The 16,600-nt window shown below is 49.6% G+C and overlaps 1 long non-coding RNA gene and 1 pseudogene across 2 annotated transcripts in view; one reads left to right on the top strand and one right to left on the bottom strand.

Annotated features, from left to right (window-relative positions):
• Positions 1–5,262: 5,262 nt before the first annotated feature.
• LOC140408552 (uncharacterized) overlaps positions 5,263–16,600 on the bottom strand; it is a 135,770-nt gene continuing 124,432 nt past the window's right edge. For both annotated transcript variants that reach the window (XR_011940136.1, XR_011940134.1), the window contains exons 6-7: positions 10,746–10,889; positions 5,263–6,581 (exon numbers count right to left, since the gene is read on the bottom strand). This is a non-coding gene — a long non-coding RNA (uncharacterized lncRNA). The remainder of the gene's footprint in view (positions 6,582–10,745; positions 10,890–16,600) is intronic.
• LOC140409682 (U2 spliceosomal RNA) lies at positions 8,255–8,476 on the top strand (annotated as a pseudogene).

The raw sequence follows: 16,600 nt of genomic DNA, 5'->3' as shown, positions 1-16,600 counted from the left end.
CGGAATACACCAATATTCACCACAGCTATATCCACACATTTTTTCCACACCAGCAGTGCAGCCAATGACAGCTCATGCTGGACAAACCCAGTATTCAGGCATGCTGCAGCCAGCAGTCATGGCAGCATATTCTCAAACAGGCCAGCACTACGGATTGGCCACAATGGAATCAAGACCGAAGGAGGACTACCGCAAGCGCAATCTGCACTACAGACTGGATGCCTTAGTTATGCCCAGGATCTGCTGCACCCCAGCCTGGCCAGATGGCATATTCCTATCAGAAGCAATGTTCTAGTTTCACACCATCACCAGGTATTTATGCGAGCAGCAATTCTGTTTCCAATTCGACAAGCTTCAACGGTTCTCAGCAGGATCATCCTTCCAGCACAGCATGTGGCCAGAACCAGTATGTACAGCCTTATCCAACTTCAACATATGACATATAAAAAAGGGGGGATGTGGTGATGTGCATCACTGTGGGTACACAGGGGGTTAATGTAAATACATGTAGGCTAGCTAGACACTAGAGGGAGCACCAGAGATATCACACACACACACTCAACCAATAGATCAGTTAGATAGGACACGACCAATTGACATTCACGATACACACAGAGGTGACACGACCACAGGAGGGCATTACACCAACCCATATATAAAGGACACCACACACATGATCTGCCTCTTTCCAGTGGATACAGTCAGTGAGTACAAACACAGGGTTGATTCAATATCACTCCCACTACGTGGATTGTAGCAAACGGGTTAGTCAGTCTGGGTAGCTATAGTAGGATTAGCAGTAGGGTTGAACCCGAGTAATAGAAGTGTAAATAGTTTAATAAATGTGTTGAAGTTATCTCCACGTCTGAACCTTCCTTTGTCAAGTGCACCACAAGGAAGCCGCTTATGCTACACCTAGAGCATAACAAATCACTCGCCTCCTGAAGTCGGTCGAATAACTCCATCAGATGTTTTAAATGTTCTTTCCATGTCTGGCTGAAAATTACCAGATCGTCGATGTATACCGCACAATTGGGTATCCTGAAACCACTTTGTTAGTTAACCGTTGAAATGTGGCTGGGGCGTTTTTCATGCCAAATGGCATAACTTTGAATTGGTATCTGGAGTCACAAAAGCTGAAATCTTCTTCACCCTGTCAGATAAAGGTACCTGTCAGTAACCTTTAAGTAAATCCAGTTTGGAAATAAAAGTTGATTGTCCCACTTTCTCAATGCAATCCTCCAAACGTGGAATAGGATAAGAGTCCATTCTTGTAACTGGATTAACCTTTCTATAGTCCACACACAACCTTTGGGTACCATCTGGTTTAGGTACCATCACTATGGGTGAGCTCCATTGGCTGCAACCCCTTTCAATTATGCCATTTTTAAGCATACTCACAATATCTTTGTTAACCTGTGCCAATTTTAAAGGGTTAAGTCTATATGGATGTTGTTTGATTGGAACAGCATTTCCCACATCTACATCATGTATAGCCATTTTAGTACTTCCCAATTTATCTCCACAAACCTGCCCATGTGATATCAATAACTCTTTCAGGTCAGTTCATTTTTCCTCTGGAAGGTAACTCAACAATTTATCCCAATTTGTAAGAACATCCTCGTTTTCCAATTTAATTTGAGATATGTCAAATTCATAGTCATCTGGATTTGGTTCGTCACTTTGAGTTAGAATCATTAAACCCTCTTCCTTTTGCTCTCCTTCCCTTTCAAAGTACCTTTTAAGCATATTCACATGACACACTCGGTGAGTTTTCCTTCTATCTGGCGTTCTTACCACATAATTCATCTCACTTAATTTTCTTTCAATCTGATAAGGTCCACAAAATCTTGCTTTTAAAGGTTCACCTACCACTGGTAACAATACGAAAACTTTATCTCCACAGGAAAAGCTACGAACTTTGGATTTTTTGTTCACTACCCATTTCATCACATTTTGTGCAACTTTCAAATGTTGTCTAGCCAATTCACCTGCTCTAGTTAATCATTCTCTAAAATTTGACACGTAATCCAATCGTGTAATTTCCGATTTCTCACCCACCAATTTTTCCTTAATCAATTTAAGTGGTCCTCTTACCTCATGACCAAAAATTAGTTCAAAAGGACTAAATTTGGTAGACTCATTAGGTCCATCCCTAATTGCAAACAATATGAATGGAATTCCTTTATCCCAATCCTCTGGATAATCTTGACAATATGCCCTCAAAATTTTCTTTAATGTCTGATGCCACCTTTCTAATGCTCCCTGCGATTCTGGATGGTACGCAGTTGATTTAAATTGTATTATTCCTAAGCTATCCATAACTTCTTTGAATAACTTTGAAGTAAAATTTGTTCCTTGATCCGATTGTATTTCTGTGGGTAGTCCATATCTAGTAAAGAATTTAAGTAACTTCTCCACAATCTTTTTAGCTGTAATATTACGTACTGGAATGGCCTCTGGAAACCTAGTAGACACATCCATTATAGTCAAAAGATATTGATTCCCACTTTTAGTTTTAGGAAGCGGTCCTACGCAATCAATTAGGACCCTTGTAAAATGTTCCTCAAATGCTGGAATGGGTATTAAGGGCGCTGGTTTTATCACTGCTTGTGGTTCCCCAATCATTTGACATGTGTGACATGATCGACAAAATTTAACTACATCTTTATGTAGTCCAGGCCAATAAAAATGTTTTTGTATTTTAGCTTGAGTTTTCCTTATTCCCAAATGACCTCCCATTGGTACCTCTTGTGCTACTCGCAACACCTCCTTTCTATGCCCTACCGGCAATACCACTTGATGAACTTCTGCCCACTTTTCATCCACCTGCATATGTAAAGGTCTCCATTTTTCATCAAGACATCACTTTTACAGCAATAACACTCTGGTGTAGGCGCAGATTCCTCTTCCGTGTGTGCTTTCTGATCTATCCGGTTTATTTCTACATCTTTCTGTTGTAACTCCGCCAATTTTCCTGAACTAAAAATATCCGCCTTATCCTCCACCTGTTCTCTTCCAACCATCTGATCAAACATTGTTCTGATAATTGCACTTCAACTTCATCTTCACTCTTTGATTTCTCCTTTTGTCTTAACCTGTGACTTTGCGACCTTGTTACTACACAATCCAGAAAAATCCCAGGATATTCGACCTTCAACACTTCAGTTGTCTGATTTTCCACTGGCTTATCAACCACAGTAGGCATCACTCCCACCTGCGATTCAGCTATATCATTACCCAAGATAAACTGGATTCCTGAACAAGATAGTTTCTCTATTACTCCTAATACCACTTCACCACTCTTCACTGGACTTTCCAACCTTACCTTATATAATGGAACACTACTCTTCTCACCCTGAATACCACATATTACCACCTTTTCTGGCGACGTTCTTCCCAAACTACATAATTCCTCATCTCTTACCATCAAAGATTGACTAGCTCCCGTATCTCTTAAAATTGTGACTTCTTTACCTGCTCTTCCTGATACACATGAGTAAACTTTACCCACACAAGTAAATTCTTGAAAGACATCTGGCACCTTCTTATCAATCACCTCTTGATCAGGCTGTACAACCTTTTGTACCTCCTTCGCTTCACTTGAGCTTTCCTTTACCACTTTAACAAACCCCACTGTCTTATCCTGTTTTACCACATCAGCCTTCCCAGTGCTTTTCTTCAACCACCAACACTGTGACTTTACATGGCCTAGTTTAATACAGTGAAAACATTTGAAACTTTTCATTTCTCTTCCACCCTCCTGGATTTCCTTTTTAATCTGAGGTACACTCTCCTTATTATCTCCCATCAGATCACCTTTACCTTTACCACTTGAGTATTTTTCATATCCCCAGTTTCTATCCCTCACAGGCTGAAACTGATGTCGGAAACCAAGCTTTGATTTATGAACTCATTCATAATCATTTGCCATTTCTGCTGCTAATTTTGCTGTTTTAACCCTCTGCTCTTCCACATGTATTCTCACTACATCAGGAATTGAATTTTTAAACTTCTCCAAAAGTATAATTTCTCTGAGAGCTTCATACGTTGGGTCTATTTTCAAAGCCCTTATCCACCTATCAAAATTACTCTGTTTGAGCCTTTCAAACTCCATGTATGTTTGGCCAAATTCTTTCTTTATATGTCTAAATCTTTGTCTGTAGGCTTCAAGCACTAGTTCATATACACCCAAGATAGATTTTATCTCCTCCTCATACGTCCCAGATACCTCCTCCTGTAGTGATGCAAACACTTCACTAGCCCTACCTACCAGTTTTGTTTGAATCAGTAATACCCACATGTCCTCTGGCCATTTCATTTGTTTAGCTACCTTCTCAAATGAAATGAAAAAGGCTTCTATCTTCTTCTCAGCAAACCTTGGCAATGCTTGGACATATTTAAATAGATCTCCGCCAAGCCTTAAACTATGACGCTCTTTCTCACTATCCTCATCACTACCATCCAACTGTGTGTTTCCCTTTACATCCACCAAATCTAACTGACTGTCATGTTTCATGGCCATTTTCTGAAGTTCAAACTCTCTCTCTTTTTCCCTTTCCTCTCTCTCTTTTTCTTTTTCCGCTCTCTCTTTTTCTTTTTCCCTGACCTGTATCTCCCTTTCTCTTTCTTTTGTTCTGCTAGGGCCATTCTTTCTTTTTTTCTCATTGCGTATTAAAGCTGCTTTAATTCTTTTTCATGTTCAAGTTGCTTAATCTGCAACTGGATCTTTGCCATTTCCAATGAGTCAGACTGTATCTCAGGCAATTTTAAATGCTCAGCTACCAGCATAAGTACCTCAACCTTTCGCATTTTGTCAGGTATTGTTAACTGCATTGTTTTTGCCAAATCGAAAAGTCTGCTTTTAGTCTCTGTCCGTCAGGTACTGCGTGTGACTATCTCCACCCCCAAAAACGTCTGAGCCTCTGAAAGAGCCATTGTCCACAACACACTCCCTACTGAAGCTGGAATACTACAACTGAAAAGCACCCACAATATACTCACCCCTCACCGTCTTTAAGTTCACAAAGCCAATCCAATAGATAGACTTTTATCCCCCTCGAGCCCCTAATTTGTTATGGGCTAGGGTTTAGAGAACCCCAAAGTGTATCATGGAGTTCACCTGACCCACAACTTTTAATAGATTGTGGTATGGGGAGCACACAGGCCCACTCTGCAGGTGTGATGCAAACAGAAATCTACAGTACTTTTAAATTAAAACAATGTTTATTTCTGAAACCAGTTAACACTTTATAAGCCCAGAGTAAACATCTTAACTATCAACACCAATAAATCCCCAAGGAATACAGTACTTGACAGATAACCCTTAATAAATTCCCAAACAACCAGAAGACAAAAGACCCTTTTTAACACGGAGATCAGGTTTAAATTCACTATTGAGAGCAGTCAGCACTTTGAAATCACCCAATTGATTTGGAGACAATCTTTAGTTTGCAGAGAGAGATCTTTATAAGCTCCTTGCTTTGCCTGCAGCTATCCAGCTCTCAAAACGAAACTAACCACACCCTGTAGCAAACAGCCTAAAACTAAAGTGAAGCAGACAGACAGCCCAGCTCCCAATTTGTTATGGGCTAGGGTTTAGAGAACCCCAAAGTCTCTGACATCACTGCAGCTGTCTAATAAACACCCATTTCTTAAAGGTACATCCAGTACAGCTATTTTATAAACCCCCATTTCTTAAACACCCATTTCTTAAAGGTACTCTCACATGACAACGTTATACAATTCCAAAGTCAGATTGTAGCTGGAATGCTGAATGATGAAGACAAGGGAAATGCAGAAAGTAAGTAAAATTATGTTTCTTCATGTAGCACTTATATAATAATAAGCATCGCCCCTCCTGCCCACACCACCTGTAATGTTCCTCTCCAAACCACGCACCATCCTGGCCTGGAACTATAGCCCCTCCTATCCCCCTCAGGGTAGATGTGAATAGGATGTGGCCCCTGACTGGGTGAGTCTAGATCTGTGTTTGCCCGAGGATTTAACTATCATGCAAGCTTCCTGGAAAACGTGCACACACATACATAAATCACATCTGGTGCTGTCGAATCCCATAGCCCTCTTGTTTTGCTGAGCCTGTCCAGGTTAAGTCCAAAGTCCATTGATCTCACGGATGCACTTATGGGTGGATGCCTGTGAGACACCACACAGGTCACACATGGAGCCCTGGAACAACTCCGTTGCGTAAAGGTTGAAGGCTGCCATGACCTTCACGGCCACAGGGAGGGGGTATTCGCCGCTGCCACACAACATCAAGTGGGCAAGGATGTGGCACAGGTACCACACAGTCTCCCTGGTGAGGCCGAGTCTCCTACAGCACATGTTGGCCAGCAGCTCCATGAAGGACACTCACGACCTGGACACCCTCAGTTTCCTTCTGTGCCTTTGTGCTCCCTGTATGGCTGATGTGGCTTCCGGCTCCTGAGCCTGCCCTGCGGCCCCATGGCCTCCTGCCACTGGCTCTTCCCTGGATGCTGTCGCACGTTGCTACTATAAAAGTGTGTGCTATAAGAAGAATAGCAAACTCCACTGGCTCCACACCGATATCTCTCGGTTACCTGTGAGGGATAAGAGAGAGAGAGTCACCCAGTCAGTCGTCTGTGGCCTCCCGTCTGGTTCTTCCCTTCCCTTATTCTCTACCTCACAGGAGGTTCTGATGGGAGGCTTATATGCTCACACATCTTTAATGGACAGGGTTAAATGAATGGTGATGTCTGCCTTGGTGGCGAATGAATCTTGACTGGAAGATTTTAGTGTCCGGCACATAAGCAAACCCAGTGCCTCTCCATTTGGGGTAACCAAACATTCAGCTTTGAACCCTGATATTCATCCCATTTTAAGGTTCAACCAATTAAGCTGAACCAACAAACTGAGGGACAAATTAAAAGGGGCCACCCCTGAAAGGGGCACTGCCCTAAACAAAAACTAAAAGCAAATGAAACTTAAAATCATCGAACCAAAAGGTGATTAACAGGGTCAATAAAGCATCCAAACCCTAGGGTGCTCAATGGGCATGGAATTTCCTTGACTTTGGTACTGTAGGCAGCTACATTGTAAAGTGTTAACTCTTGACGGCCAATTAGTTTGACGAGCATAAGTCTCAGGAATGTTAAAGGGCACAATTGCATTCTGTTTCAGAGATAGCCAAGCTAATAGTCACCCTTCTTACTCAGGCTGCATCATTCTGAGATCTCATCGCTGTCAGGCCTCCACATTTAAGGCTCCTGGAGGCACTCTAGATTTTTTTCCACCAGCCCCCCCCCCGCACCCGCCTTGCCCCGCCCCACCTCAGGCTGGGCACATGGTCTCTTCCACCAACCCATTAGGCCCACTTCCTTGACTCTCATCACCCCGCCCACCTCCACCCCATTTGGCCTGCAGCCACAGCTGCCCCATACCCCCATGTCACATATGTCAGACAAACACAACCCTCTGAGAGCTTTTAAACAACACAGGCAGTAGATTTCAGTGTGCATACCATGACCCACATACCTGACAGCCCCATACCCCAGGGCATCCCTGACCCCTTCCCCCGCGAGCTGGCCAGTAGGCTCTGGCCGCTTGGACTCAAATGGTGATATATGGAGACAGTGGTGCTCACCTCCTCTTTCCCTCTCAGAGGTAATGGTGCCTGGTTCTAGTGAATGGGCCGGTTCAATGAGGGCTGAAGATGCTACGTATATTATAATTGATTCAAATTCATGAAAATCAGGTTTACACCCAGAAGGGTGTGATCACATCATCGGGGAGGGCCCAGGAAGATGGTGTTCTGAAATCTCGCTGGCGCAAATCCCATTTTTGGCCTCTCGTGAGATATAGCGGCCATTATGGGATTTGCACCCGCGTTTAACGTGGCCATTAAATCTCACTCAGTTTCAGAATAAGGGTCAGGACGTTCAAGACTGTCATCAGGAGTAATTTCTTCACGAGGGTGGTGAATCTTTGGAATTCTCTACCTCAGACAGCTGTGGCAGCTCAATCACTGAGCATGTTCAAGACAAAAAAATAATAGATTTCTGAATACTAATAACATCAAAGGATATTGGGGATACTGTGGGAAAGTGGCGTAGAGATAGAAGACCTAATTGAATGCAGGCTCGATGGGCTGAATGGCCCAATCCTGCTCTTATGTTTCAACACAAATACAAATCTTAGCAGTTGAATCGATGATAAACTTTATATTTTTTTTAATGTGTTTTATTACAGACGTGTATCAAAACAGGTTACAACCATCGCTCCTCGGCCTTTTGGCTAAAATCAAGTGTAGTATCTGCTCGGCCTTTTGGCTAAGATCTGGTATGTCTCTCTTGTGGGGACCATGAATTGGATTCAATTTGAATTTGAATTGTTTTTTGGAGCAGGCAAAGAGCTGGATTAGGGGTTTGCCCCTGACCACACTCTGAGCCTGGCTTTGTAACTCTGAAAAAGTAATTTTAAAAAACAGGTTACAACCCATAAACACCCCGGGAAACATACTTCCCAGCAATCAACTACACAATCTGTACATATTTTCCCTCCTTTTTCACCCCTCCTCCCCCGCTTTCCCCCTCCTCAAACATGGTCACAAACATCCCCCACCTTGTCTCAAACCCCTCTGCGGAGCTCCTTATCTCATACTTTATCTTCTCCAACTGCAGGAAGTCGTACAGGTCACCCAACCAAGCAGCTACCCCCCATTGGCGATGCCGACTGCCACTCCAGTAGACTTAGCCGCTGTGCAATCAGAGAGGTGAAGACCACAACATCGGCCTTCCTCCTCTCCATGAGCTCCAGCTTCTCTGAAACCCCACATATCGCCACCAGAGGGTCCGGGCCCACCTCCTTTTCCACTAACCTGGCTAAGACCGTGAACACTCCCGGACAGAATCTTCCCAATTTTTCGCAACCCCAAAACATGTGCGCATGATTCGCTGGCCCCCCGCCCACACTTCTCACACTCATCTGCTACCCCCTCGAAGAACCCACTCATTCTCGCCCGAGTCATATGCACCCTTAAACTGTATCAGGCTCATCCTTGCACAAGAGGAGGTCCCGTTTAACCTGCGGAGTGCTTCACTCCAAACTCCCTAATTAATCCCCCCTCCCAACTACCCTTCCCATTTTTCCTTGATCTTCACCATTCGCTCGCCTCCCTGCTCCCCCAGCCACTTATATATATCCCCAATTCTTCCCTCCCCTTCTACATCCGATAGGATCCTGGGATTATATTCATTGGAGTTTAGGAGGTTGAGGGGAGATCTAATAGAAACTTACAAGATAATGAATGGCTTAGATAGGGTGGATGTAGGGAAGTTGTTTCCATTAGCAGGGGAGACTAGGACCCGGGGGCACAGCCTTAGAATAAAAGGGAGTCACTTTAGAACAGAGATGAGGAGAAATTTCTTCAGCCAGAGAGTGGTGGGTATGTGGAATTCATTGACACAGAGGGCGGTGGAGGCCGGGACGTTGAGTGTCTTTAAGACAGAAGTTGATAAATTCTTGATTTCTCGAGGAATTAAGGGCTATGGAGAGAGAGCGGGTAAATGGAGTTGAAATCAGCCATGATTGAATGGTGGAGTGGACTCGATGGGCCGAATGGCCTTATTTCCACTCCTATGTCTTATGGTCTTATGGTCTTATAGCAGCAGTCGCTCCAGCAGGGGGTATTCCGGCAACCTAGGGAACCTCCTCCAGACCTTTCGTGCAAAGTCACTAACCTGCAGATACCTGAACTCACTCCCCCTCAGCAGCTCTACCCTCTCCCTTAGCTCCTTCAGACTGGCGAACACTTTCTCCAAATACAGATCCCTCACATTGGCCAGCCCTACTTCCCGCCACCTCCTGCATACACTATCCAACCCCCCCGGCTCAAACACATGATTCTCGCACAGCGGTGTTAACACTAATATCCCTTCCACCCTAAAATGCCTCCTCAACTGATTCCATATCTTCACAAATGATAAACATTATGCAGTTTTATGCCTCCATGTAACCTGAAGACTCTTGTTACATAATCGAGTAGGGTATGGAACCTGAAGCAAAATAAACTGCCTTTGGTAGCAAAATAAATCTTCAAAGAATACAAGGGAATTAATGACAAATTGAAGGAAAGGAGAAAATGTCAAGAATAATTGAAGTTGGGCAGCACGGCGGCGCAATGGTTAGCACAGCTGCCTCATGGCGCCAAGATCCCAGGTCCGTTCCCGGCCCCGGGTCACTGTCCGTGTGGAGTTTGCACATTCTCCCCGTGTTTGCGTGGGTTTCACCCCCACAACCCAAAAGATGTGCAGGCTAGGTGGATTGGCCACGCTAAATTGCCCCTTAATTGGAAAAAAAAATGAATTGGGTACTCTAAATTTTTTTTAAAAATTGAAGTTCAGAACTTAGATAAGAAAGGGTGTAGTTAAAGCTTTTCGGGTCTTTTGTTTCAAATTAACCGTTTCTCTTTTTGAATTAGTGGAGCTATAATGCATGCCTTTTAAATTATCTGTCCACACTTCAGAAAATTGGACACCTTGTCTATAAAACAAATTTCCTGCAATGATGAACTTCAGTGGGCACTATCTCCTGCCTTTAGCAAAACCTTATGAAAATGAATCTTACTGAAAGAAATATATGTCCAAATTCATTCAAGTTGGCAGTTCTAAAGATTATAGGCTGACGTCAGAGGTCGCAGGGTCAAAATTTAGAGAACCAGGTCAAGGGTCACATAGGGCTTGAAAGAGCTGTGTACCTTGACTCACCAAAATCAACTGCTGGTTCACTTGTTTAGAGACTGTCCTTTCAGCCGTGGTAAAATCAGTCTTGCCAGCTGTCAGCAAAGGAGTCAAGTAGCCTCTCAGCAACAATCACATCATATCATGAATATCCTAATAGCACGAGTCAGTCTGAAATAACAAAATGCACTGAGATGAAATAGCCTTTTAAAGTGTGTATTTTATACTTTTCTGAGCAGCTATGTCACATTGATATGCATATTTAAAGAAATAAATACACTACTTTGTAAAATAATTAACATGTGTCCCTGCAGTTTGAACCAATTGTTGATAACTGAAAATAGCATCTTTAAAATGACGAAGGAAATTAAATTGCTCATTCTAAGATATTAATAAGTTCTAATCAATGTGTGCACCACTGCTGGAATGTGCGTGATCACCAGCTGTGATTGGGTACTAATCGTTCACTGAGGGGCCTCAATTGGCCCACTGGCAGGGTTATGCCCAATGCCACCTCCACCGCTGGAAAACAACAGTGGGGGCAGGTATAGGTGGGTAGTTGGTTGACAGGCCACATTCTAGGTTCCACTTCAAACCCACTAGCAGGGGAGCTTACAATTTAGCCCCATGCTCACACAGAATTGCTTAGTTTTGTCTCCAGACATATAACCTGTTGTTGACTCTCAAACCAACATCACTCTGAATCAGCCACTTTAAGGTCGAAGAGTAGCATAATGATGATTCTTCATATCCCATTGTAAACCTCTCAATTTTTTTACTACGACTCCAAATGTAGTAGCCCACACACGGCCTCTGGGGTGGGAATGGTTATCTTGCCCCTAGCCCTTGCAGAGTACGAGCTCCCCCACTAGGGGCTATTGACCTCTGTATAAAAGGTCAGCCAGTATGGCACCGACCAGAAAGGAACCAGTCGGGATCTACCGGGCTGTGTATATATTGAGCTGTAAATAAAAACAGCCGGGTCGGAGAATTGCTGGGGGGCGGCGTAAATCCCACCCCCGCCGCCCGCCGAATTCTCCGAAGGGTGAAAGGTCGGCGGGGCGTCAATCGAGCCGCCCGCCTCGGAGAATGGCAGAGGCGGGCGCGAGACAATGGACTCAGGGGCTGCCCATATTCCCTGGGCCGGATGGGCCGAAGTCCCGCCGACGTGACCACGGGTCATGTCAGCGTCAATCAAAACACCTTTTTAACGGCGTCAACCAGTGCTGATGGTTGACGCCGTCCAGTGTGGAGGTAGGTCACGGCCTGGGGGGTGGCCGTAGGAGAGGTGATGGCATGGCCGCAGTCTGTGAGTGTGTGGGAGAGGTGTGTGTGGGTGTGTGTGCCACGTGGGGGGGGGGCTTCGGGGGGGAGTGCCGGGGAAGGGGGGGTGAGTGCCGGCGAGGGGGACCGGGGTGGGGGGGGGGGGGATGAGTGCCGGGGAGGGGGGGATGAGTGCCGGGTACGGGGGGATGAGTGCAGGGTACGGGGGGATGAGTGCCGGGGAGGGGGGGATGAGTGCTGGGGACAGGGGGGTGAGTGCCGGGTATGGGGGGGTTGAGTGCCGGGGATGGGGGGATGAGTGCCGGGTATGGGGGGATGAGTGCCAGGGACGGGGGGTGCGAGGGCAAGGGAGTTTGTCCGCCTGGCCAGGTGCCATCCTCCAACAGTCGCTCCCATGCAGCCCATGCCACCTGGCTGGGGGGGAGGGGGGTACGGGCAATGATGACATGTCGTTGTTCCCCCCCACCCCCACCCCCCCCCCCCCCCCCCCCCCCCGCAGGCCGTCATGTTTTCTGATCAGCCAGCGATGTTGTCTGCTGTGGCGGCAGCCGTTATTCTCCATGTTGCCCTGGAGGAGGAGCGTGCCAGAGAGGTGGCGCAGGCTGCGCAGAGGAGCATGCCGCAGAGGGGCAGGCGGCAGCCGCCCAGGCTGGAGGGACAACCACCCGACAGGACGAGGAGGAGGAGGAGGAGCAGGGGGAGCACGTAGTGGAGGAGGAACACGAGGAGGGGGAGGAGGACGTCACGGCGCCACGGCAACGGAGGCACCCGAGGAGGCCCCGTGTGTACCGGCTCCAGCTGTCGTACCAGGACCTCACGGACCGGGAATGCAGGAGGAGACTCCGGATGAGCCAGGAAACGTGGCACACATCTGCCACCTGCTGGCACACCTGGCACCGCATGGCACTGGGGGGAGAAAACCCTCTCCCCGTGTCCGTCAAGGTTACGGTGGCCCTGAACTTTTATGCCACGGGGTCATTCCAGATGCCAGGTGGGGACCTGTCCGGCATCTCGCAAACTTCGGTGCACCGGTGCATCCGGGCAGTGACAGACGCCCTATATGCCATTGCGGACCGCTACATCCGCTTCCCTGTGGACCGGGACAGCCAGGATGCCCGGGCCGTGGGCTTCTCTGCCGTGGCCGGGTTCCCCATGGTCCAGGGCGCGATTGATGGGATGCATGTCGCCGTGCGGCCAGCTGCAGATAACAGGGCCGTGTTCACCAATAGGAAGGGGACCTATTACATGAACATCCAGGTGGTCTGCGATCATCGCATGATTATCCTGCACGTCTGCGCCCGGTACCCGGGAAGTGTACATGACTTATACGTGTTGTCGCGGTCTTACATCCCCGGCATGTACGAGGGACACCACCTCTGGCTGAGGGGCTGGTTGCTGGGCGACAGGGGTTGCCCGTTGCGGTCGTGGCTGATGACGCCTATACGGAGGCCACAGAATGACGCGAAGAACAGCTACAATGATGCCCATGCAGCGACAAGGGGAGTGATAGAGAGGTGCTTTGACGTGCTCAAAATGCGTTTCAGGTGCCTGGACCTCTCTGGGGGCACCCTCCAGTATCGGTCAGATAGGGTCGGCCGCATCATTGTGGTGTGCTGCGTCTTGCACAACATAGCCCAGCAGAGGGGCGATGGGCCGCAGGCAGAGGAGGGTGGAGTGGAGGAGCTGCAGGAAGAGGCACAGTCCTCCCCAGATGAGGGGGATGGGGGCAATGGTCAGGGCAGACGGGCTAGACATGGGTGGGTGGCTGTCCACCGTTACCGGCTAGGCCAGCGGGCACGGGACAGGCTGATAGCCGCCCGCTTCACTGACTAGGGGGCGTGGGAATCGGGTAGTATGGCCACATACTGCACACCATGGCAACACCCGAACACCCTCATCCCCCCACACATCCACCCACCCAGCATCCTCACACCCCACCCAACCACACCCACCCCACCCGCATGCACACCACCCCTCCATTGCAGATTCCATTCACGGGCGCCGGTGGAAGCGTGTCTATTGCAGGCCATGGAGGATGATGACAACCCACTCTGCGATGAGCTCCTGGCTCCACATCATTGGACGATCTCTGACCCATGGCCACAGTACCACCATCCACCTGGACCAACCCTGCATGCGGCTGTGACACTGCAGCGCACGGTCCCGTCCTCTGCCCGGGGGGATGGTGAGGGCGGCCCAGGGGGAAGGGGGCAGACTCACCTGAGGCCGACGTAAGACCACGCCTCACACACACACTGGCGCTCAATGTACGTGACACCCCCGCAAGCTTTGGACAGAGCACAAAGGCAGCTTCTGTCAGTGTTAAAGAGATTTTAATAACAAACAGTGCATACACGTGCCCTCGCCCCTAAAATTCATCTGTGCCCTGCACCCGTGCCAACTTACTCAGTGTCTAATTGTTTGGCCTTACGGGCCCTTTGACTACGCCTAGGTGGTTCCCCAGACGGTACAGCAGAACTGGAGGTGGACTCCTGCGATTCCTGCCCTCTGACTCGGGATCCCTTTGGCGGCCGTTTCCTGGGGCGTCCTGCCTCGATGGGCCAGGCTGCGGCCCAGGCGACTGGGATGGCGAGCTGCCAGCCTGTCCTGCCCGTTGCCCACCCGATGCACCTGGGACGGAAGGGGGGCAGTCCGAGGTGCTGCAGTGTTCCTGGACCTCTCCTACAGGGGGACCAGGGACGGGTGCCAGCAACTCCTCCTCCCTCGGGGTGCCCAATGGCACCGAACGGACTGGCCATCCGACGCCCCTCCGACACCTGGCGCTGCCAGTCCTGGAGGCCCGTGCTGGTGTCGACAAGGGTCTGCAGGTTTGCAGCCATGGAGCTCAGGGAGTTGCCCATCCCTGTCTGTGACTGTGCGACGCCGGCTAGCACATGGGCAATGGCGCCGATTCCCTCAGCCATTGCCTGCTGAGACTGGGCCATGGCCTGCAGGGATTGGGCCATTGCCTTCTGAGACTGGGCCATGGCCTGCTGAGACAGGGCTACGGCGTTGAGCGCCTTTGCCACCTGCCGCTGGCACTGGCTCATGGCCTCCTGTGAAAGGGCAGCCATGTCCTGGGCCACAGACGCCACCTGCACGGAAAGCCCAAGGCCTCGCATACTGCTCCCCATGTCTGACACCGTCGCACCCATTGCCTCCACCGCGGACGCCACCCGTGTGGTGTCGGCCTGGGTGGCACGCATGACCGGGACCACTCCCAGCTCCTGGACGCGGGTGCACTCCTCCACCTGCGACTGCAGCCGCTGCAAGCCGGCCGTCACCCTCTTCGCTCGTCCCAGGTTCGGTGGTTCCATCGGGGCTATGGGTGGGTGTGGTAACTCCAGGAACCCGGGATCCATCTGGGCGGCAGATGTTCGCTTGGGCTGGGCTGCCCTCCGACCGCCCGGTCCCTCTGCTGCTCCTACCTCCGCCTGCTGTACCGGGACGGCTGTGTTGTGCGCACCAGTGAGTGTACCAGACGCCTCATCACTAAAGTGCCCAACCGAGGTGAGTGTCTCTGCGATGACGGAGGGTGTTGGAGACAGCAGTGGCATTGTGTCGTGATCATCGTCCGACCCAGAGTCCATGGTACTTTGGGGTGGTGATTCGTCTCCGCCCATCCAATCTGTGTCACTGTCCTGTATTTTGGTTTCCTGGGCAGGGGTCTCCTGGGTAGGGGTCTCCTGGGTAGGGGTCTCCTGGGTAGGGGTGTCCTGGGTAGGGGTGTCCTGGGTAGGGGTCTCCTGGGTAGGGGTGTCCTGGGTAGGGGTGTCCTGAGTAGGGGTGTCCTGGGTAGGGGTGTCCTGGGAGGGGCTGTCCTGGGTAGGGCTGCCCTGGGTAGTGGTTTCGTGGTTTGGCTGCGACGGGGGCCTGTGGCTACCCCCCTCGTCACTGGGTGGCACACGCCTGTGTCGCCGCACCCGCACGAGACGTCGCGTGCCAGAGGGTCCGGGTCTCTCCGTATCCCGTGGTCGCCCTGGGGGATCCTGCGGGCGGTCGGCATCTGCGGGGATGGGTGCCTCGACATTTGCTCCTGCGATACACAATGAAGCATGCATGGTTAGAGACGCAGGCGGTGATCAGGTGATATGAGGGAGGGGGGAAATGGGGGAGGAGGGATATGGGGGGTGGGGGATATGGGGATGTGAGGGAGCGGGATATGGCGGATATGGGGGAGGGGGGATATGGGGGAAATGGGGGACTGGGGATATGGGGGATATGGGGGAGGGGGGATATGGGGGATATGGGGGAGGGGGATATGGGGATGTGAGGGAGGGGGAAATGGTGGATATGGGGGAGGGGGATATGGGGGAGGGGGGATATGGGGGAGGGGGGATATGGGGGAGGGGGGATATGTGTGATATGGGGGATATGGGGAGGGGGATATGGGGATATAGGGGAGGGGCGATATGGGGGATATGGGGAAGGGAATATGGGGGATACAGGGGAGGGGGGATATGGGGGAGGGGGGATATGGGGGATATGGGGATGTGAGGGAGGGGGATATGGCGGATATGGTGGAGGGGGGATATGGGGAGGGGGATATGGGGGAGAGGGGATATGGGGATGGGCTGTCAGTGGCTCACTTGTTGGTG

This window comes from Scyliorhinus torazame, chromosome 3, assembly GCF_047496885.1.
Source record: "Scyliorhinus torazame isolate Kashiwa2021f chromosome 3, sScyTor2.1, whole genome shotgun sequence".
Lineage (NCBI taxonomy): Eukaryota > Metazoa > Chordata > Chondrichthyes > Carcharhiniformes > Scyliorhinidae > Scyliorhinus > Scyliorhinus torazame.
This window is presented reverse-complemented; position numbering and strand designations above follow the sequence as displayed.